This window comes from Camelus bactrianus, chromosome 7 (genome assembly GCF_048773025.1).
Source record: "Camelus bactrianus isolate YW-2024 breed Bactrian camel chromosome 7, ASM4877302v1, whole genome shotgun sequence".
In the NCBI taxonomy this organism is placed as follows: domain Eukaryota; kingdom Metazoa; phylum Chordata; class Mammalia; order Artiodactyla; family Camelidae; genus Camelus; species Camelus bactrianus.
This window is the reverse complement of record NC_133545.1, coordinates 62206581-62228928: the sequence shown is the minus strand read 5'-3', so window position 1 is coordinate 62228928 and position 22348 is coordinate 62206581.

The window sequence follows — 22348 nt, the reverse complement described above, 5'->3', positions numbered from 1 at the left end:
TCACAGATTCCTTTTTTTATTTTATTTTTAAATTTTATTTTTAATTTTTTTTGTGGGATGAGGTAATTAGGTTTATTTATTTTTAATAGAGGTACTGGGGATTGAACCCAGGACCTTGTGCATGCTAAGCACACACTCTACCACTGAGCTCTACCCTCCCCCTCCATTGATTTCTTTTTAATCATGTCACCATTGTATACAATCTGGTCATGGATCTGAACTATCTCATTTTACAAATTGTTCCCTAACACTTAGTTGAACAATAGCTAACTCACAGTTCTCTCTACCACACTATTACAGAATCATTCAATTTTGTATGGGCAATAGTTATTTCATAAATAATTTAAGTCCATTCATTATTTTTAAAAAATGTTTTTGTACCCCAAGTGAATTCTACACATTTCTGAATAATCAGTGAAATTCTGAATGTGGTATTGATTAAAATATTGAGAGAATTTGAAGAATGATCTTGGTATATATCAGCATTCAAAAATGAGATATCCATAATTATTTTGAAGAGAGAATCTTTAAAAAGTCTGCGGTAAAAGCATTTAGGAACTCTGGAATGAAACCTGGCAATTTAGGTCTTGGGAATCAACTTTAGATTACATTTAAAATGCCATTTTCAACATGTAAGCCCCCAGATTTACTCTTCAAACTAAGGTATGCTTGTCAATAGGTCACTGTTCTTTTTAAACATAGTTTTAACTCAGGTGAGAAGTTGATTGTTGCACTAGTTTTTGAGTTCTGAGGATTACAGATATGTGACATTTACACTCTCTTGCACAGAGAAAAAAAGTCATTTTGAAACAGAAAAGTGCTTCATTCCATAAGCATGCCATTAATGCATGATTCAAGATGTCATGGTTTGGATGAGATAATCAAATTCCTTAGATGAATCAACTGAAAGCAGCTGCTTCATTTAGAAATGATTTAGAGATATGTAAATTATAAGACAGTAGATTGAAAAGGAGAGAAAAAGAGATAAGCGTCAACATATTACTAAAAATACGAAATGATTAAAAATTGTCATTATGACTTTTGGGCCAGTTAAAAAAAATTTTATGTTCATTCGTCTTTCAAGGAACTACCTCCAAATGAAAATACAGCTCTAGTGCTACTATTAACTAGTACATATTTGATACTGACAGACATACACACCATCATTTTGAGACTATGATTTGAAACCCTTGAGAATTATCATAGAACAAATGAACAAATATTCTTTGAAAATCCCAATCCAAGCAAGTTTATTCTTGATAATAATAAGAATTCATGTTTATAAGGTGCCTTTCATTCAACTTTTAAGACTCTGTGCATAGATGTGGTTAAATATGCATGGTCATATATCACTGTCTCCATACATCATAACCCAAATGTTTCAATTCCTTGGGCATAAAGTAACTCTTTATTTCATATATGAAAATACAATCTCTACCCTTGCCACACAAATTCTCTACAAATAGCACCTTCTCGTTTATGCTCCCATACTGCTTGTGCTGAAGGATTGTTAATGCAATCTTTTCTTAAAGCAATGTTTTAAAAATTCTTTAAAAACAAAACACCTGTGTTTTCTGGCAGGACAACAATGTATCAGCCAAAATAGCTTTATTTAATGACTGACTGTGGTTAGCTAGCGCCCCATAATTCATTTCATAATTGGAAAAAAATGTAACATTTGCTGACATCATCTGAGTGCTGATCTGGACCCACTGAACAGGGAGTTTTCCAACAAAAACGATTTAACTTTCCACTTCACAATTCAGGAAGAATTTCGAATTAGGGCATTTATGGAGCCTAGAAATGGTTTTCATTTTCAACATTTTAGCTCAAAATTTGAACAGGAAAGAAGACTGGACATAGTTTAATGTCCAAGACAAAATTTCATCTGTAAAATCTCACTTCTTATGCATATTGATACCAGTCCGAGATCAAAAATATTAATCTCTGAAGAGAAAATAGCCTTAGAAAGAAATCTAATGAGTGAAGACAGGTAGAGTTACCATCTGAAAGAGTTTCTTGAACAAATACGTATTCACCCGATTCTTGCCTACCTAGACCTCCAGTCTATTTGAAAGTCTGCAGGGCAAAATACATATGGATTGCATCAATGATTATTTAAAAGTAATGCACTACCAGTTGTAGCAGTATTGTTTGACAATGATACAATAATTGGTTCAAAAATTTATACACTTTACTGCAAAGATGGTTAAAGACTATCTACCCTAATCTTTCTTAAGAAAGCTCATCTTTATATATGATAGGAGACAGAGAAACTTATTTTTAAAGTTGCCATCATCAATATTTTTGCCTTTTCTCTTTTGTGCATACCCTTCATTCTCTATCTACTTCTCTTGGCTAGACTTGCCTCCAAAGTCATAACCTGGGTTAAATCCACCTGTCTGCTCACCTTGTGCCCACATCTGAGCAGCTGAAGGGACTCAGAAACAAAACAAAACAAAACAAAACAAAACAAAACAAAACAAAACAAAACAAAACAAAACAAAACAAAACACATGACCCATGTCCTGGTTTCTCTTTAAGTTCCACAGCTACAAATCTCAGGTGGGCACCCAACGTGTCTGGAATCTTACTAAACTATAATATTTTCACCATCCTTCTTACCTATCTTAGTCTGCTCAAGCTGCCATAACAAAATACCATAGACTGGGCGACTTATTAAACAGCAGAAATTTATTCCGCACAGTTTCATAGGTAGGGTAGTCCAAGATCATCAATGCTGTCCAATTCCACTTTCTGGTAAGGACCCTCTTCGTGACTTGCAGATGGCTGTGTTTTCACAATACAGAGGTATTTCTCTCCATCTTCTCCTTCCCCTCGCTCTCTCCCTCACTCCCTCGTTCTCTCCTTCTTCTAAGGCTACAGTCCTATCAGGGTAGGGCCCCACCTTTATGGCTTCATTTAACCCTTATTACCTCCTAAAGACTCTATCTCTAGATATAACACATTGGGAATTAGGGCTTCAACACACACATCTTAGGAAGACCACAGAAGTCCCCAAGTGATCATTTCACTTGCCTTTGAAACTCCTATTACTCAGCTTTTCCCCTACTCTCACTGCTTACTACAAGCAGATTATTTTATATTTATCAGGAAAGTAGCAGCAATTAGACAAGAACTCTGTCACCTTCCCCCATGAAAACTACCAGCCTATTCACATCACTCCTCCTCCTCTTCAACCTCCTTCTCATTACTACAGATGACGTGGCTTGGCCCAGGTCAGAAGACAATCTGATCAGGGCCTCCACTGTGTTCCCGCTCTTTCCCAGTGACTTGTTTCTAAAATTATCCCCAGTCTCTCAGATCCATATGTCCTTTGAATTGTTGTTCCTTTTCTCTGTTCCTCCTCATAAAAACCATCTTCAGAGTTATCTAGAGTTCCTGCCCTTCCTTTTTCAATTCACATTCTCTCCTAACCTACCTCAATCAAACATCGGTCCCTGAAATTCCATTGCCCCTGTTGTTCCTCTCTTGCTTAGCTTCTCAGCAGTATTCAAGAAAGTTGGTCACCTCTTCCTTCTTTTAAAAAATATTTATTAATTTTTTAAACTCTGGTAAGAACACTTAACATGAAATACACTTTCTTAAAAGATTTTCAAGTGTACAATATAGAATTATTATCTGTAGGCACAACGTTGCAGAGCAGATCCCTAGAACTTAACTCATCTTCTGTCTTGAAACAGTTCCTTTTCTTGAAGTCCACCGCACCATACTCTCCTGGTTTCCTTCTATTTCACTTGCTTCTGCTGGTTAGTCTGCCTCATGGGCTTTATCTTCTCCTCTGCCTGAATGAGGCAGGTATGAGACCTCCAGGGCTCTGACGTCTCCTCTGAGCTCCAAACTATATATCCAGGTCCCTATTTGACATCTTCACATTGACTTTAAATAGTATAGGGATCTCTAATTTAATGTGCCCAAAATACAACTTCTGTTTGTCATTCCCAAGTCCAGCCTTTATGGATTTTTCTCTCATCCATCCGGTCGCTTAAGCCAAAAACCTAGCAGTCAACATTAATTCCTCTTCCTTATTCATGCTTACATCTAAACCCTTAGTAAGTCCTGCTGACCTTGCCTCTAAAAGCATTCTGAAAACGTCTACTTTTCTGTTTCCACTACTATCTTTTAGTCTGAGCCACTGGAGATTCTCTTCCATAGTCAGCTAAGGATAGCAGGGTTCCCTCCAGTTCCCCACCCCCAGTACAAATGGAATCGCAATGGGATGGGTATGTGGTACCCAGAGACCTTTTTAAAAATAAAAATCAAATCATGACCCTCTCTTGCTTGAAATTCCTCTCATAACTTTTTGTCAAGATCAGAATAAAATCCAAAGTCTTGACCTAGAAAACTATAGGGCTTGCAGCATTTTCAACGTATTCTGTGAGGAAATTGAGCTCTGCAGAATAATTTCACCACTAAGTATAATGTTCGCTATGGGGTTTTCATAGATGTCCCTTATCAGGTTGGGGAAGTTCCCTTCTATTCTTAGTTTTATCCTGAAAGTGTTGAATTTTGCCAAATACTTTTTCTGCATCATTTGAGATAATCATGTGATTTTGTCCTTTATTCTATTAATTTGGTGTATTATATTGATTTTCATATGTTGAACCAAGCTGACTTTACTGGGATACATTCCAGTTGGTTGTGGTGTATACTCTTTTTTATATGTTGCTGGATTTGGTTTGCTGGTATTTTGTTGAGAAATTTTTTGTTTTCTCATGATGTCTTTGTCTAGTATTGGTAGTAGCATAATATTGACCTCATAGAATGAGTTTGGAAGTGTTTCCTCCTTTTCAATTTTTTTAAGTTTGTGAAAGACTGGTGATAATTCTTCTTAATGTTTGGTAGAACTCACCAGTGAAGCCATCTGGGCATGAGCTTATCTTTGTGAGATGTTTTTATTTATTATTAATTTAATCTCTTCCTTTGTTATAGGCCTAATCAGATTTTCTATTTCTTCTTGAGTCAATTTTGGCAGTTTGTATCCTTCCAGGTATTGGTCCATTTCAACTGGGTTATCTAATTTGTTGATATACACAATACTCCCTTACAATCTTTCTTATTTCTGTTAGATCAGAAGCTTATTACTTATTTTAAAATATTACTTATTTTCATCATTTGAGTCTTCTCTCTCTATTCTTGGTAGTTGAGCTAAAGGTTTGTCAATTTTGGTGATGTTTTCAAAGAACCAACTTTCATTGATTTTGTTTTCCTATTCTCTATTTCATTTATTTTTGACCTAATCATTATGATTTCCCTCTTTCTGCTTTCTTTGCATTTAGTTTTATCTTCTTTTTCTAGTTTCTTAAGGTGGAAAGTTAGATTACTAATCTGAGATTTTTCTTTTTCAATGGGCATTTATTGCTATAAGTTTCTCTCAAAGCACTACTTCAGCTGCATTTCATAAATTTTAGTACATTGTTTTCATTTTCATTCATCTTAAAGTATTTAATTTTGCTTTTCATTTAGTCTTTAACCTATTGATCATATAGGAGTGTGTTGTTCAATTTCCATATATTTGTGAATTTCCCAAATTTCCTTCTATTATGGATTTCTAATTTTAATCCATTGTGGTTAGAGATTATACTTTGTATTATTTCAATCTTTTTAAATTTATTTAGACTTGTCTTATGGCCTAACGTATGGTCTATTCTAGACAATGTTCCATGGGTCTTGAGAAGAATGTGTATTCTTTTGCTGTATAGAATGTTCTATAGATGTCTATTAGGTTTACTTGGTTTATAGTGTTGAGTCTTCTGTTTCCTTGTTGATCTTCTATCTAGTTGTTTTATCTATTATTTAAAGTAGGGTATTAAATTCTTTAATTATTATTGTCATCTTCAATTCTGTTTTGCTTCATGCATTCAGGGGCTCCGTTATTAGGTACATATATATTTTTAACATAGTTAAAAGTTATACCTGAAATGTGCCATTTTAGGTCAAGATAATAAGTCATTTCATATTAAATGCAATTATTTATAAAGTTTGAAAAAACACTATAAAAATTACAATACACCTTATTCTGTATAGCTGATCACCATAGTTTCCTATGGTTCACTTAATAAACTCTCAGAAAACAGTTATTAGTGGGTCATACAGCTTAAGTCTTACATTTCTATCCAAATTTGTAAACTTTGAGTTATTTTTCCATCTTATTTATTTTATTGTTGTCATTATGGGTTGTATTCTTCCTGAAAATAAACAACTAAAAAGTCACCTGGATCTAGGAATCTGAACAGGGTCATTTAGATTCATGCTCTTTCTTTCTCTTCTTTTTCCACTTATTCCATCTCTGTGCTAGCTTCTTTTTCAGGTGGATAGTTTCCTAAACCCAGAAGAGAGAGAGTTCCTCTTTCCAATGATTTCAACATTCCAGGATTGAGTTTCACACTATCTCTGAACCAGTCAGTGTGAGCAGAAGTATTGAATGTTTGATTACAATGATTGAACAGGCCTGCGACCTACACCCCCTATAATGCTGGTAGTAGAATCAGCCCCAACCACCCACAGGATCTGATAGTTGGGAAAGAGTACTTTCTCAAAAGAAAACCGAGGTGCTCTTATCAGAAGAAGGAAGAAATGTTGGGTAGCAAAAACAAGAGATGACTCATGTTCCTGATGTATCAGATCATAAGAATCACCAGAATGAGTGTTAAAAATAGAGATTCCTGGACCCTTCCCCATTCTTTTTGAATCAGAATCACTTAGAGGAGCTGTCCTAGAATTGGTGTCTTTAACAGAATTAATGACTGCTCCACTTAAGTCACTGATTCTGCTAAAATGTAAAGAAGTACTTGGAATATTCTTTCTCTATCCATCTCAAGATATACTTCCCACTTAAGTTATACATCCAAGCTAAAGAGAAATGAACAATCATTGACTACATTTAAGTTGTATAGATATGTACTTCAAATTGGTATGGGGATGATCTGAAATAGATACTAATATTTCTCTTAATCTTCAGGGAATTATTTACCCCTTTGACTTGTGCAGTGTAAAATCAATGACAAGTTTTATTCTAAATTAAAAAAAAAGGAAAAATGAAAACACAAACGTTTCAAATTCAACTTTTTTTCCTCCCAAAAGGCAAAAATAGATAATATGGCTTCACTCTGGATTTGTTAAAAGACCATCTTTTTCATGTCTTGAATTATATTCACACTCCTCATTACTAAATATCCATTTAGGCTTTATTGCTGGAAGAGAAGACATCCTCAGTATATTGAAAAGTGACAGTGAGCACCAACGAGTTACTTGCTGGTTATATGTTAGCTGTGTTGGCTGATTTAAATGTGTGATATGTGAAGTGGCTGTGAGAATGAAGGTTTACTGCCTGTTTGTGCTTTCACAAAGTTGTGTTGGCTTTTTTGGACTCTGTACCTTGTGGATCTGAGTTTTAAAGCCAATATGTACCACTGACAAAGGAATTTAAGCTGTAACCCATACATGTGTACAATTAGCACCATAAAACTCATTGTGCTTTGAAATATTGTTCAATAGCAATAACAATAACAGCAAAAAATGAAATTAAAAATAATCTTTATCTTTCTCACATATTTACTGTTGTATTAAACACATTAGATGAATAATCTCATTAAATCTTTACAGCAATCCTATGAGGTAGTTACTATTATTATCCCTATTTTATGATGAGGAAATGGAAGCACCAAATAATCCCTTTGAGTTCACACAGGCTATGAAATGGCTGAGACAAGTTTTAAATACAGTCTGTCTCCATCCACATCCACCTATCTTTTCCTCTTATTGACTAATGGATTTACAATGCCACTGGGATGTGTGCAGTGGCAATGTGTTCAGTGGACACAAAGGAGGACAAGATTAGCAGGTTCATCTTAGGTATGACTGAATCAATGACCTTGATGTCTTTAACTTGGTATTCCACTCAGAAAAATGAACTTATTTAGCACAAACTTGGGTGTTTTGAAATACTTGGAAGTGATTAAAGCCTTGCATCTGGATTGAAGGCTCTTGGGCCGAGAAAGAACAGGCATCAGAAGACCCTGCTGTCTGTTGCTATGGAATAAACAGATTAGATTCACAGAATAAAGACAAATGAACATGAAAGTAGAAACCCACAGCGTCTAAATTCAATGACAGCACGACCTGAACTCATTCATTTATGGCCACCACTAAGAAGTCCTCATTTATTCAACCCTTGTCTCTAAGGAAAATTTTAATTTTTTTTCATAAAAAATTCATCTATGTATTACTTCTTTAAAAATGAGGTGGACTGTTCAAAAGCTTTTCTTGTTTTTGTTTTTTTTTTTAAATTATCCTCTTGGAAAGTCAGAAGTCACCATGTGGTCTTCAAAATTGGTTTGAATTAGGTGTGTGATTATGAGTCCATCAGGTGGGAGAAACTCTCCAACAGCACTTTATCATCTTTTCTATAAAACAGTCAATCAATAAAAGAAAAAGGGGATGCCTGCCTCAACAGTCCTATGCAAAGAGCCTCCTTGTTTGTTTTTTCTTTCAATATTGTCAGTCCTTCAGAAATGTACATATCTGTTGCAATAAGCAGGAGTTGTGGCATGCTCTGTGAAGATGGGCCAAACCTCCTGCAGGACTGTGTGAATGGAATTCAGTATACATTGCAGCCTAAAAATATTGTAAGAGCATTCCATTCTTCTCATGTGACTTTTCTTTCTTTCTTGTTCAGCTGTAGTCAGAGCTCTGTGGGGAGCAAGTGAGAGTCTGTGGATTCAATGAAATGTAAAAGCAGTGGAAACTTCCAGAGAGCCTTCTTTCCATCCTTTAAGGCCTTCATTTGTTTACAATGCTTGATAGATCAGTTTAGTCCAGAATTCACTGGTATAGGAGAGATATTGACTTGCCCTATTGTGTAAACATAGAAAGCCCCAAATCAAAACCCCTGCCAGTGACCCCCAAGCCCCAAGCTCTAGGAACTCTGGGATTGAGACAAGAAATTGTGAGAGTCAACAATGGCACTGACAACCATACGTTATTGACTCAGACTGATTGGAAATTAAAGCACCAACCCCAGAGGAAAATCTGCAAAGAAATCAGGGAGTGCTCGGTGCTCTGTATTCTCAACCTCTTATCTTATTCTTTCCTTGACTGGATCATTATTAGCAAAGACAAGTAGAAAAAGTTCAAGATATTTTGTAAGCTCTTTTCCCTTTAAAAAAGTAGTCACTGACTAAGGTTCCATGTTTTCACATGGGATGGGGCTTGCGCAATTTTGTATATTAAATTTTCCCTCTACCTCTGAAGTGATGTCACTTTAAGGAATTCATAAAGTTGGCATAAAGACACTGGATGCCTCTATTTTTAAAACTTACCAAAAAATGAAATAATCATATCTTCTTCCTTCCTAATCCCCCAAGACAGCTATCAATCAGGCTATGGACAATGATATGTTTAATTTGGAGCGAAAAAGGCTCTGATGAAACTCAGGAGAATATTTTTTCCCTTACTGCTGTACTTTCCCTTTGTTAAGAATCAGTGTCGTTCTTTTGCATCCAACAGACAAGAGTCACACAGATATGTCCTGTCTTGTTCTTGTTATCTTCTCTCCAAAACATTATCAAGGATTTCACCAATAGGAAAGCGAAGTATGGGAGACTGGATTTGTCAGTTAACTGGTACTCCCTCTGCTGGTTGGATGGCTGGTATTTCTTTTTCCATAACTCCCAGGCTTTCAGATTAATTACTTAATAATTAACTTATTTATTTATTTTTCAGTAAAGTTGGAAATTATGTCTATTTTTTGGAGAGTGATCAATTTAGAATGAATTTGTGACGTTGTACGTTTTTCAGTATTTGGAAGAGCTGCTACTTTACTTAGCATAAATATAAAGGCCAGGTTACAAAACTAGGTTTTATCAAGGTGGTGTTATCAAGGGTGAGCAAATCTATCCAGCTCCAATTTTTTGATGATACATACAAATAAAGGCATAAGAAATACATACTTATCTGGTATCAGGTATCAACTATTGCCCTTAAAACACTGTAGGGTTAGTTCAGTGCACATGGCTGATAAAAGCAGCCAGAACCACTGAATACGTTTAAATTCATGGGTTCATAATAATATGGAAAAACCCCCAATCAGCCACCTTCAAATGACAATAAAGAATCAATTCAATATTTTGAACACTGGTTAATAAAAGGAAAGAATCAAGCAATTATTCTCTCTTCAGATGAATTATACTACTGAGTAATCTAAAGTAGACAAAAGAAGTCTTTATGTAAGTATTTCAGCTAATGAACGTTAAGGAAATGACAGAATTAGGATATCACCGTTTTGCAATGAATGAATGTATCTAGGCATCATTCATCAAAGGCTACAAATATCACATAAAGAGCTACATCATGTGCCTCCTGGTGAAAGAACACACCACCACTTAGACACTTGCCAAACGTGAGTCTGATCAAGGCTCTGGCTCCAGCTGCCAATTTGCTGGAAATACACAGAACAGAAGAAATGCAAAACTGCATCATGAATGTGCAATCAGCAAAATCCAGACTCTGGGAATCTCTACAGGTCAAACGCCCTAGGTTCTTAAACAGATAAATTGCAAAGTAAAGAAACAGAGAGGAAATCTCTAGAATAAAAATGACTTAAAAGAGATACTAATTTTTTTTTAATGGGGAAGTCTTAACCAGAGTGTCACAGGTGCTCCGTGGGGTGAGAAAACTAAGAAGAAACAGAAGGGATGATTACAATGCTCGTCAGGTTGGTGCTTACTTCTAGGAAGAGGGAAGGTGTTGAATTTGGAACGGTATGGATGGAGGTACTTCAAGGTCATTAGCAAAGTTCCACTTCTTGACTTAGGTGGTGGTTATAGGGTGCTCCCCTTATAATAATTTATTAAAGCTATGAATTTGTGTGTTTTTTGGTTTCTACAGTTTATTTTACCATAACCAGGAGGCTTTTAGCTGCCTTAGTCATCCCCCGACCCCGCCCCAACCCTGTTTCCTACATTTCTCTGCCCCTCTTCCCTGTCTCTCTCCTGCCATCAGAATTACTCTGCCTAGTTACCAGCCCTCAGCCACTCTTTGGACTGTAGCTTTTGGCACCTCCGTCATGTGGCTCTTTCAGATCCAAGTTGAAACTCTTGTCTGCTTGTTGGTTTTGGTGACTGCCTGTGCCTAGTCTCGTGTCCCAGCCAAGTGGGACAGCTGGGAAGGAAAAAGAGTCCAGAAATCTGCTTTTTTGGTGGTTTCCAAGCTGCTGCTAACCCGAATTTCATCAGAGCTCATGTCGTGTTGTTTCCTACTGTATATTTTTGTACATTTACATGATTTTATATTACTTTTAATCTGATTTATCTTCTCAGTTACTTATACATTTAACAGATTTAAATGGCAGACTTAAAAAGGATGAGTAAATATTTTAGACAAATGTGTTTAAGAAACAACTAATTAACTTTGTTGAGTACCTTCTAGAGGCCATTTGCCAGGTTACTTTGTCTTTACACGATTGGTAAAAATAAATAATAGCTACCATTCATTGAGCATCAACTGTATACTAGGCAGTTTACATATTTTAACTCTAATCCTGCAAAGGGTATATTATCCCTACAAAGCAGATATCATTATCTTTATTTTACAGATTAGGAATGTGAGGTCCTGAAGGGTAAAATGATTTGCTCAAAGTCACACAGATAGTTACTTGTGAAAATGAAACTGAATCTATGTACTTCTGGCTCCAGAGTTTGCTCTTTTCACCATGTATGGTGACTGAATATTGACATACAACATGGAAGTTTTCATTATACAGTTAAAGTGTCATATTTTTTGAGATTAACCTCATGATGAGGTACATACAGCCTTGGACCTGAGCTTCAGGATGAGCTATAAGATTTACTGTGGATTATGATGCTTTGGGGGTGGGGTCCTTTCTGTCACGAGTGTAAAGCAGAACTGTCATGGCAAATAGACAAAGTCAGATTTGAGTACTACCAATTAAAGCTAATTTTAGAGAAGAGCTCCTGACTGCCCTGCTGACTGCTGTCCTTCCTTTTCTACCTCTGGCATTGCCTCACTTCAGTTTTCCTCATTTCATTCATGATTTGCTTTTCTCTTGGTACAGTGTCATGGAGGCTTGACATGTGGCTAGAACACGGCTGATTTCTTGGTAAATCAATAGAAAATGACTTTTCTTCTGGACTACTAGATATTGATAAAGAACTGGAATCCTTATAAGGAGAACTGACTTCATATCATATTCAGTCTCAGAACTCTTTTACATTTGGACACACAGGAAACAAGATACAAGATCAGACTAAGAGAGAACATACTCACTTTATTACAAAATCGTTCTTCGTATGACTTAATCCTCACCTTGAAAAAAGCCATTTGATGTTGGGAGTTTTCCTATTTCGAGGATTTGCACACTCCAGTTTATTTATTGCATGGGAATAAATATGCATTGACAAGGTGGTAAGAACTTGACTGGCTTTCTTGATTAGTAGCAATCTTATGAGAAAAAACCTTTCATTTCATTAAGAAATTTTGACTTTAAAATTTCTCAAAATTTTTCAAATGGAATTTGAAATAGATTATAATTTTTTGAGGAGGGAGAGAATTGCTTTCTGGTTTGTTTAAGCATTAATGCAATCCCACTTCTGGGTATATATCCAGAGGGAACTCTAATTCAGAAACATAACATGCACCCCAATGTTCATGGCAGCACTATTTACAGTAGCCAAGACATGGAAGCAACCTAAATATCCATCAACAGATGACTGGATAAAGTTGTGGTATATTCATACAATGGAATACTACTCAATCATAAAAAAAGAATAAAATAATGCCATTTGCAGCAACATGGATAGACCTAGAAATTGTCATTCTAAGTGAAATAAGCCAGAAAGTGAAAGAAAAATACCATATGATATTACTTATATATGGAATCTAAAAAAAGGTTGGGGGGGGAAGGACACTAATGAACTCATCTACAAAACAGAAACAGACTTGCAGACAGTAAATAATTTTATGGTTACCAGGGAAAGGGGTGGGAAGGGATAAATTTGGGAGCTTGAGATTTGCAAATGTTAGCCACTATATATAAAAATAGATTAAAAAAAAAACAAGCTTCTTCTGTATAGCACAGGGAACTATATTCAATATCTTGTAATAACCTTCAATGAAAGGGAATATGAAAACAAATATATGTATATATATGCATGACTGGGACACTGGGCTATACCAGAAATTAACACATTGTAACTGACTGTACTTCAATCAAAAAAAAATTTTTTAAAGAAAGAAAAAACAGCAGAAAAGAAAAAGCATTAATGTATTGGCAGAATTTATTTAACTGATCTGCCACAATGCAGCAGAAGAAGCATTAACACATACTATACTTGTATGATTCTTACATTCATAAGGCTACATATTTTTCATATTTATAAAAGCATGAATATTGCTGATACTGTTTTTTTTAAAGAATCAATCTCTCTCTCTCACACACACACACACACAAACACACACAAATCAAACTAAAGCCTGGGTTTTTCTTTTTGAGTTTCTTCAAGAGGAAAAAACCCTCTAAAACCTGGGAATGAGGCTTTGGCTATTTTTTGTTTTTCATGCAACTAATGATAAATTTTTAAAGTGCTAAACATGGTCCTGAGAACTATTTGTATGTTAACACCTGGACTTACTGAATATTTTCAGAGCAATCTAGTTAAGTATCTTTCTTTTAAAGAACCTGGCTACCATCAGAGAAACTCAGAACCTTCCACAGACAAAGTAATGATATGTATACCTAAAGATCACTTAAAAAACAAGGAGTCTCAGGTTTCTGACCCTGCCACAAGAAGTCAAAGTTATTTGGCCAAGTAAGATGCTTACATTAGTGGGCTACAATAAAGAAAATCCTAAACAATTTTAGCAAAACTTTCTAAAAATCAGTCATCCCTCAATAGCCAGTGGCTCCTGACCCAGGAGGGAGTGTGTGAATGCTTTCAATAAAGGCTAGGCTTTCGATGTCTAGTCCTTTCCCTGGTCTCTAGGTGTGGATTACAGGCAGTGGTGTTTTTAAAAGCTCCCCAGATAATCTCAGTGTGAAGCCAGTGCTGAGAACCATACTCTACACGATAATTCCCAAGTACAATGCAAATTCTGGGGAAATGTGAAATTATTTAGTCCTTGATCAGGAGTCTGATTTAAACGTGGAAGACAATTAGCAGAATTTGCTCACTGGCAAATCCTTTATTTCATTTAGAAGGCACTGCTGCATGGGGGAATGGTGTGAATATTCCAAAGCTATTCTGCCAGACATTTGTGGCACCAAAGGGTGTGGGAACTTTCCAAAATGATACATTTCCAGGCTGAAGGTTTATTCACTCAGGACAGTGTGAAACAAGTGCTTTTAGGGGTCTGGGAGAGCTTTTTCCATAAGGGCATTTAAGGAAAGTGGGCCAGAAAAGCTTTCTCTCGTCTTCATTTTTATTTTCTCTAATGTGTCAGTGGTCCTGGATTAATCAAGGTGTAATGACAGTCATCTGAATGGCCCAGAGCGATGCTTCCTCTAATGAAGGGCAGTTTGGTAGAAGCCCAAAGATCAAACTGCACTGAAATCCTGATTTTCACGTTCTGCAAAGCTATCCTCATCGATGACAACTTTTAATTTCTTCTATACAGTGGGCCTTTTGCTACATTGGGAGGAATTTTTGTTTGCTCAGTTTATCTGATCTGAAAACAAAGGTGTTGTGTGAGATGGATTTGCTTTCTGGACACTGTGGCATTTCAAAAGACCAGCCTGGGTGGCTCATTCTAATTTATCAAAAGCTGCCAGGCTTGGCCTCACTGCAGCTCTAGCAATCTACTTCAATGTAAACATTTTAATTACTATTTCTAACATTTGGCTTTCATTAAAAGTTAGAGAAAAACTTAAAATTTTTTTCATAAAGTAAATACTGGAAAACCCCTTTAAAGAGCCATTCTCTCTCCATCTTATTTTCTCTCTCTTTCTCTCTCTCTCTCTCACACACACACACAGTTTTGATTTAAAAACAAAAAGAAAAAATCTATAAACAAAAGAGGAAAACCAAGAAGAACACGAAGAAGAATAGGAGAGGGAGAGAAGAAGGGAAGAAAGAAGGAGAAAAAGAAGGAAGGATGGATGATAGAAAGAAAAATAAGAAAGAAAAGAATGAATCCCTATCTTACACCACTCACAAAAATTACATATCTGATGAGGGGTTAACATCCAAAATATATAAAGAACTCATACAACTCAATAACAAAAAAACAAACAATGCAATTAAAAAGGGACAGAGGACCTAAACAGACATTTTTTCAAAGGCATCCACGTGGCCAACAGGTACATAAAAAGATGATCAATATCACTAATTATCTAGGAAATGCAAATCAAAACTACAATGAAATATACCTAACATCTGTTAGAATGGCTATCATCAAAAAACAGGAGATAACTAGTGTTAGCTAGGATATGAAGAAAATGGAACCCCTGCGCACTGCTGGTGGAGGTGAAAATTGGTTCAGCCATTATGAAAAACAGTGTGGAGATTCCACAAAAAAATTAAAAATACAACTACCACCTGATCCTGCAATCCCACTTCTGAGTATAGACCCAAAGGAAATGAAGACGGGAAATTGAAAAGAGATCTGCACTTCCATATTCATTGCAGCATTATTCACAATAGCCAAGATATGGAAACAACCTAAATTTCTGAAAGGAATAAACAGGTAAAGAAAATGTTGTATATATACAATGAAATATTATTCAGCCATGAGAAAGAAGGCTGAAAGAAATCCCGCCATTACTGACAATATGGATGGACCTTGAGGGTATTATATTTGGTGAGATAAGCCCATCAGAGAAGGACAAATACTGTATTGTATCACTTACACATGGAATCTAAAAAAGCTGAACGCATAGAAACAGAATAGAATGGTGATTGCCAGGGGTTGAGGGTGAAGGAATTGAGGTGATGTTAAAGGGTACAAATTTGTAAGTAGATGAATAAACTGGGAGCTCTAATGCACAGTAAAAACATTGTACTATATACTTCAAAATCGCTGAGACTAGATCTTAAATGTTCTTACCCCAAATGAAATTATAATTATGTGATGTGATAGAGATGTGAGTTAAAGCTACCATGGTAATCATACTGAAACATAAAAGTGCATCAAATCAACAAGTTGTATACTTTAAACTTGCACGCAGTTATATGTAAATTATATCTCAAAAAATGAAAAGTAAAATAAATAGAAAAAAAAAACCCCCAGCAACTCAATAACCTAAACTTGAAGGCAAAGTCTGGATCCTAAGAACATGAATAGAAAACAAGAAACCCTGAATTGGTTAGGAAATTCAGAAATATCTTTGGTAAAGGACTTTAAAATACATGATGCACGGTGAAGTTTCAAAATGTTTTGGAGCTGTATCTTCCTGCCCACTTTCACAAAGATTTATGATAGTTTATAAGGTGTACTACGGTGTAAACAGTACAATTAGCATTGAAAACAGTTACTTTTACAGCATCTTGTATCTGATACCTTTGAAGCCACGAGAGTCAGAAGGAAGATGGATCTTGAAGGAAAACAGAAAGAGTGTAACTTCACCACTTGGATTCTGGCTTTCTGTGCACAATTTCACTCAGCAATGGTTTACTAAACACCTACTCTGTGTTGGGAGCTGTGACTTGTGAATTGGGTTTTGTTATTGTTTTTGTTAAGTACAGTATATGAATTTCTTAAAATTAGAAAATAATTCTTTATTACTGCTACAATCAAGAATTCAAAGCAGCCACCATCAACAACAGAACTTCAGTAGAATTTAACTACAGGCAGATTTTTCACAGTGAAGTAAAATTATTCACTGAAATAGGATGTTAAAAGACAATCAACATGTTTGAAGAAAAGTCTTGCCCCCATATCTGACAAACAAATGGGTCTTCCTTACAGCAAAATACTTATGCATTACTTCTAAAAAATACTATAAAAATAGAAAAATAGATAAAATTTAAGAATTATTTAAATAAGAAATAAAAGTGGCTGATAAACATGAAAAACCCTGAATGTTATTAGTAATAAAAATTTTTACAATTGTAAATGATGACAAAATATTAATTTTTCCCATTAATTTTTCATAAACTGGGCTTTGAAACTTGCATAAGAGTTTTATCTACCCATCTATGAGATGAGTTGAATGTAAATTAACCAAGTGGACAAGAGGGTAAGTAAGGGCCTAAGAGGCAGGCACTCTGGAGGTCTGAAGCAGTACCCTGTGCTCAGAGACAAGTGAAAAGTTCAGCACTGCTAGAGATTATTATGAAAGAGGGAGAAGAGTACAGCGAGGCAAGGTGAGTAGGAAGGGTTAGGATTATGGAGCACACTGGGTAGGAAATGTTGAAGACCTGGGGCTGTCTTCTGAGGATGATCAGGAGTGAGTGAAGGACTTTCTACGGGGGAAATTCCAATTGAATTTGAGTTTTAATAAAAGTACTTTGACCCTGCAGGGAGAGTAAGGCTGAAGACATGATGACCACCCAAGCACTAAAGCAAGCCCAGAGATGGGAGAGTTTGAACCCAGCCAAGAAAGGCACTGGAGAGGAGAGCAATAGGCAGCTTCTGCGGCACCCCTCCCAGAGTTTATAGGGTTTAACTTCTGATAGACACTGACATCCAAAGGAAAACACCACCAAGGACACATTTAGCTTCTTTTCAATTTTAGCATAGCTTCATCTTCAAAGTTAAGATGCCCCTCCTTTTTGTTTCCAGGGGCGTATCTCTGGGGGGCGGGGAGAGGCTGTTAGCCTAGAGCTGGGTGTAGCCTGTGGTCAGTAAATTTGTGGGCTGCTTTCCGCATGTCACTGTGGTTAGCTGGTCCTCACCCTGGCTGGAGGTATGTGATAATGCAAGGATTTGGACCCAAGTTGGAGGTAACTCCTATCTTAAAGCTCCTGCCCAGACCCTTAGGGGAGTTTCCTGGAACCCTGAGATCAATTGCTAATACTCTAACTAGCTCTACTCAAAATGGCAACCAGGGAGAGACTTAGGCTCTGAGGAGAAAAGAACCCTACAAGTTTCAAGAAAGATGCAGAGGGTCTCCAAATTCTCACTTGGAATTGATTTTTTGCCTTTCCAGGAGCATAATACATCTGGTTGTTGCTCTTTTAATTTGTTCTGCAAATAGAGTGAGGGCAACAAACACAGCTTATAGCTAACCCTCCTCCATCAACTCACTTTTTTTTTTAAGAAAAAGAGTAGACAACTTCACAAGTTGACTAAAAAAAGTACAATTTCACATTTAAATTATAAATATACTTTTATGACTTAGGGAAAATTTATATGACTAAAATTTGTAAATTACAGAGAATAGTCAGTGGTTCTAAGTACAGTTAGGTTAGTGGATCTTTGTCAAATGTTCAGAAATGATATGAATATATCGCTGAAGTACTTTCTGTGGGGTTTAAGGTGAGCCTCTTGGAGTTAGTAAATGAGCAGATGAGTAGTAATTTAGCAAAAACTAAGAATCAAATACTGAAATGAAGTAAAAAGCAGTTCTTTGCTGGATGGTCGGGAACAAATGGGAAAACCCAAAGGCGGCAGGGTGGGCACTTCAGAGGCGAAGGTGTACGAAGTACAGACCTGAAGGGCAGGATGTGTTCTCTAGATATTTTACAGATAAAGAATCTGAAACCCAATGCAGTTAACTGCCTTGGCCAAGTCACACAGCTAGTTTGTGCAGAGCCTGGATGAACACTTACCTCTCTGAACTCAAAGTCCATTCTTTTTTCCAGTATCTCATGTTATTCTGTGATGAACTATGGAACTGGAGGTTTCCATGAATAAGGGTCCACTGGAGGACACAAGAATAGGAAGAGTGGGAAAACTACATGAGAAAATAGCAAAAACAGAGCTGCAGAACGACAATACTAAGTCCCATGAATCTTTCCAGGTTGTAAGAAGCAACAGTTGTCTCTCCAAGCATGGAGAAAGGAGGAAGGGGTGTTACTGGCAAAAAGGCACTCTGCGCCCTCATTTGGTGTTTAGCTCAAGACACTATGTAAGAACCCAACTTTAAGGAAAACCTTCAAGTGCTATTTTTCACACACACACACACACACACACACACAAATGGCAAAGGATGAAAAGGTCCAATTAAGGAGCTTATTCGATAGAAGACACATTGTTAAATAATTATATTGCCCTTCTAATTGCCAGGGAAGAGGGTGGAGAGCTGTTAGAAGGGCACAATAGACAAGGCACTGCAAGGGGTCCAGATAACAGCCAACAGAACTGGTTATAAAAAGATTAGAAGCACTTGAAGCCGACTAAACAGAAGGAGCAGATAACGCACATCTGCAGGTTCTAAAGGCGTCAGCGAGGGAACTGGTGAACCTTAGAAGTGAAAGGCTGAGTAAGAATCTGACTCACTCAGGTGTCAACCAAGATATTTTGGTAAAACAATTTTCTAAACAAAATTGGTCTGAATGACTGGTCCTCAATTTTGGGCAGTCTTCTGAAACTGAGTCACCAGACTTTTGTGACAGGTATAAAAAAGAACACTCTGGGGTTTTATGATTCATAAAACTTAAGTGTAGTGTTGTAAGTGGAAAATAAAAATGCAGATATTGAGCATCTCCTGTAACCAGGCACTCTGCCAGAGCCTTGATTCTCAGCCCCTACCAGCTTAGGTGACATTATCCCTATTGTATAGACCATGGAAAGGACTGATTAATTTGGAGGCCATTCCACTAATAAATAAATGATGAAGCAGGAATTATTCCTGATTGTGCCTGGTGCCTGCCCATGTCTCATGCCCCACAAAGTAGATCAATGGGAAGAGCTACAACTTCTCATTTTCTTTTCTGTCAAGGTTGGACCTGAGGGAATTGAAGGAGATGCTCAGAGGAGGTAGACTAGTTCATTCTGTGTTGGTTAATGTGTCCTTGACCCTAAAGGGAAATGATAAGCTACAGAATTTCCCAGGTAGTTTTTAGGGGAACTTAGAAATAGGCTGCCTGACTGTAAGCCCCAAATACTGTGTAGACAGCAATGGTTCTCCTCTAACTACAGGATAAAATTTAGATTTAGCATCCAAACTCTACACTCTGGCATTCAAGACCCTCACTAGGCTACCTCCAATCTAGCAATTTTGCTTAAACAGCTTTTATTGTGAACTATATCAAATACATAGAAAAGCATGTATAAGCATGTATGTACAGCTTAGGAAATAATTGCTAAGAGTAGCTGTTATATTCCAGGCACAGTGATTAGTGCTTTCTTCCTAATTATCATATTTTATCTTCACAAAAAGTTAAGGTGCTCTTAATGTAAGAAAAAAAAAAGGCAGAATTCAAAGCTAGGTGGGCGTGGAGGAGGTTGAGTATTTTACTCAAAGTCATACAGCCACAAGCTAGGGAGAGAGAGAGACTTGAATTTCAGCCCCTCCGACCAGAACTGTGCACTTCCTGTTTGGCAAAACGTGTCCTGACAAAGCTGTTTAGGCCCACCATCCTCATGAGCCTCAGGCTTGGCCACAGAGGCTGTTCCCAACAGCTGTCCTGATCTCAAGTGAGGAAAAATGTTCATGGGGAAGAAACGGTCTACACAATAGTGATAATGTCACCTATGCTGGTAGGGTCTTAGAATCAAGACCTCACAGGTTATCTTGTCCAATGTTTCAATTTTACAAATAAGAAACCTGGGTCCAAGGAGACTGAGTGTTTTGCTCAAGCTCACACAGGCAGAGTTGAAGTCCAACTTCTAGTTCACGGAGCTCTTTCTCCTAAAGTGCCTGCCCTCAGCTGGGAAGCCCCCAGAGCAGAGCCTGAGGGAGATGTGAGGGGGAGGAGAATTTTACTCTACACATTTAGGGCTCCCCGGACTCTTTGGCTTCTGGCTCTGTATTTGCTTTACCTATTTTCATTTGTTTTTGTACTTCAAGAATGAAAGGCAATGAGAAGCCTTTCTCTTTAGAGACTATGATTGCCAGATCTCACAGATAAAGTAACAGGGCACACATTTAGATTTGAATTTCAGATAAACGCACAAGTTTTTAGTCCCATGAAAGATATGAAACAGGCTTACACTGGCACCTTATCTGTCAACCCAGTCAGGGCCCAAACAATATGTGGTTCCCAACTACAAAGACTTCTTTTCGCCCTAAACCAAGTAAGCAGTGGCAAGCTGGTCACCATCTCGGCCTAAATCTTGGCTTCCTGACCATTTCTTCCCCATGATCGTTTTTCCTCACCTGAGATCAGGACAGCTGCTGGGAACAGCCTCTGTGGCCAAGCCTGAGGCTCATGAGGATGGTATCACCAAGAGCTATCTTTCAAGCACTGAAATCTGATGGCAGAAAGTTTCTGGCTCACTTTCAAGAGAAGTTCTTTAACTTCCATTGATAAGTAGTTCAGTTAAGGGGAGAAAAAAACTACAAATTTAACCAAATAGGAAATGTACATGAAAATTTTGTATGCAATACGCCTGTGTTGTGCTTCAATCCTACTTGTATTAAAGAGGCTAAATTCGGGCACATGAAATCATACAGTAGCAGGAAGCTGTTTGAACCTGGCTTCTTTCAGCCGTTACAATGCTCTTGAGGTTCACCTACACCTTTGTGTGTATCTGCAGTTTGCTCCTGGTTATTACTGAGTAGTAGTCTACTGCATGTGCCACAACTTGTTTATCCATTCAACAGCTACTGAGGTTGTTTCCAGCTTTTGGTGACGATGAATAAAGCTGTTATAAACATTTGTATTTTTGTATAGAGGTATGTCTCTATTTCCCTTGGGTAAATTCCTAGAAACAGAATTGCTACATTGTTTGGTAAGTTTATGTTTGATGTTTAACTGCTAAACTCTCTTAAATGTGGTTGTGCCATTTTACAATTCCACCAGCAATGTATGAGAGCCTGAAGGTACTCCACCTTCTCATCGATACTTGTTATTTTAAAATTTTAGCCTCTCTGATGAGTGTGTAATTGTATCATATCAGGATTCCAATTTGTATTTCCACAATGACTAGTTAATATTGAGCATCTTTTCTTGTGCTTATTTGCTATCTGTATATCTTCTTTAGTGAATTGTCTATTTAAATCTTTTGCCTATCTTTTTAAAAATTGGGTGGTTTGCTTTCTTACAAGTTTTGAGATTTCTTCTATCTATCTTGGATGTAAAATCTTTATCACATATGTGATTTGCAAGCATTTTCCCCAGTCAATGTCCTCCTCTTTATTTTTATTAACACTGACTTCTAAAGAACAGACATTTTTAATTTAAAGAAGTCCAATTTACCAATTTTTTCTTTCATGGTTTGTGATTTTCTATGTCCTAAGAAATCTTTGCCTAACCCAAGGTAATAA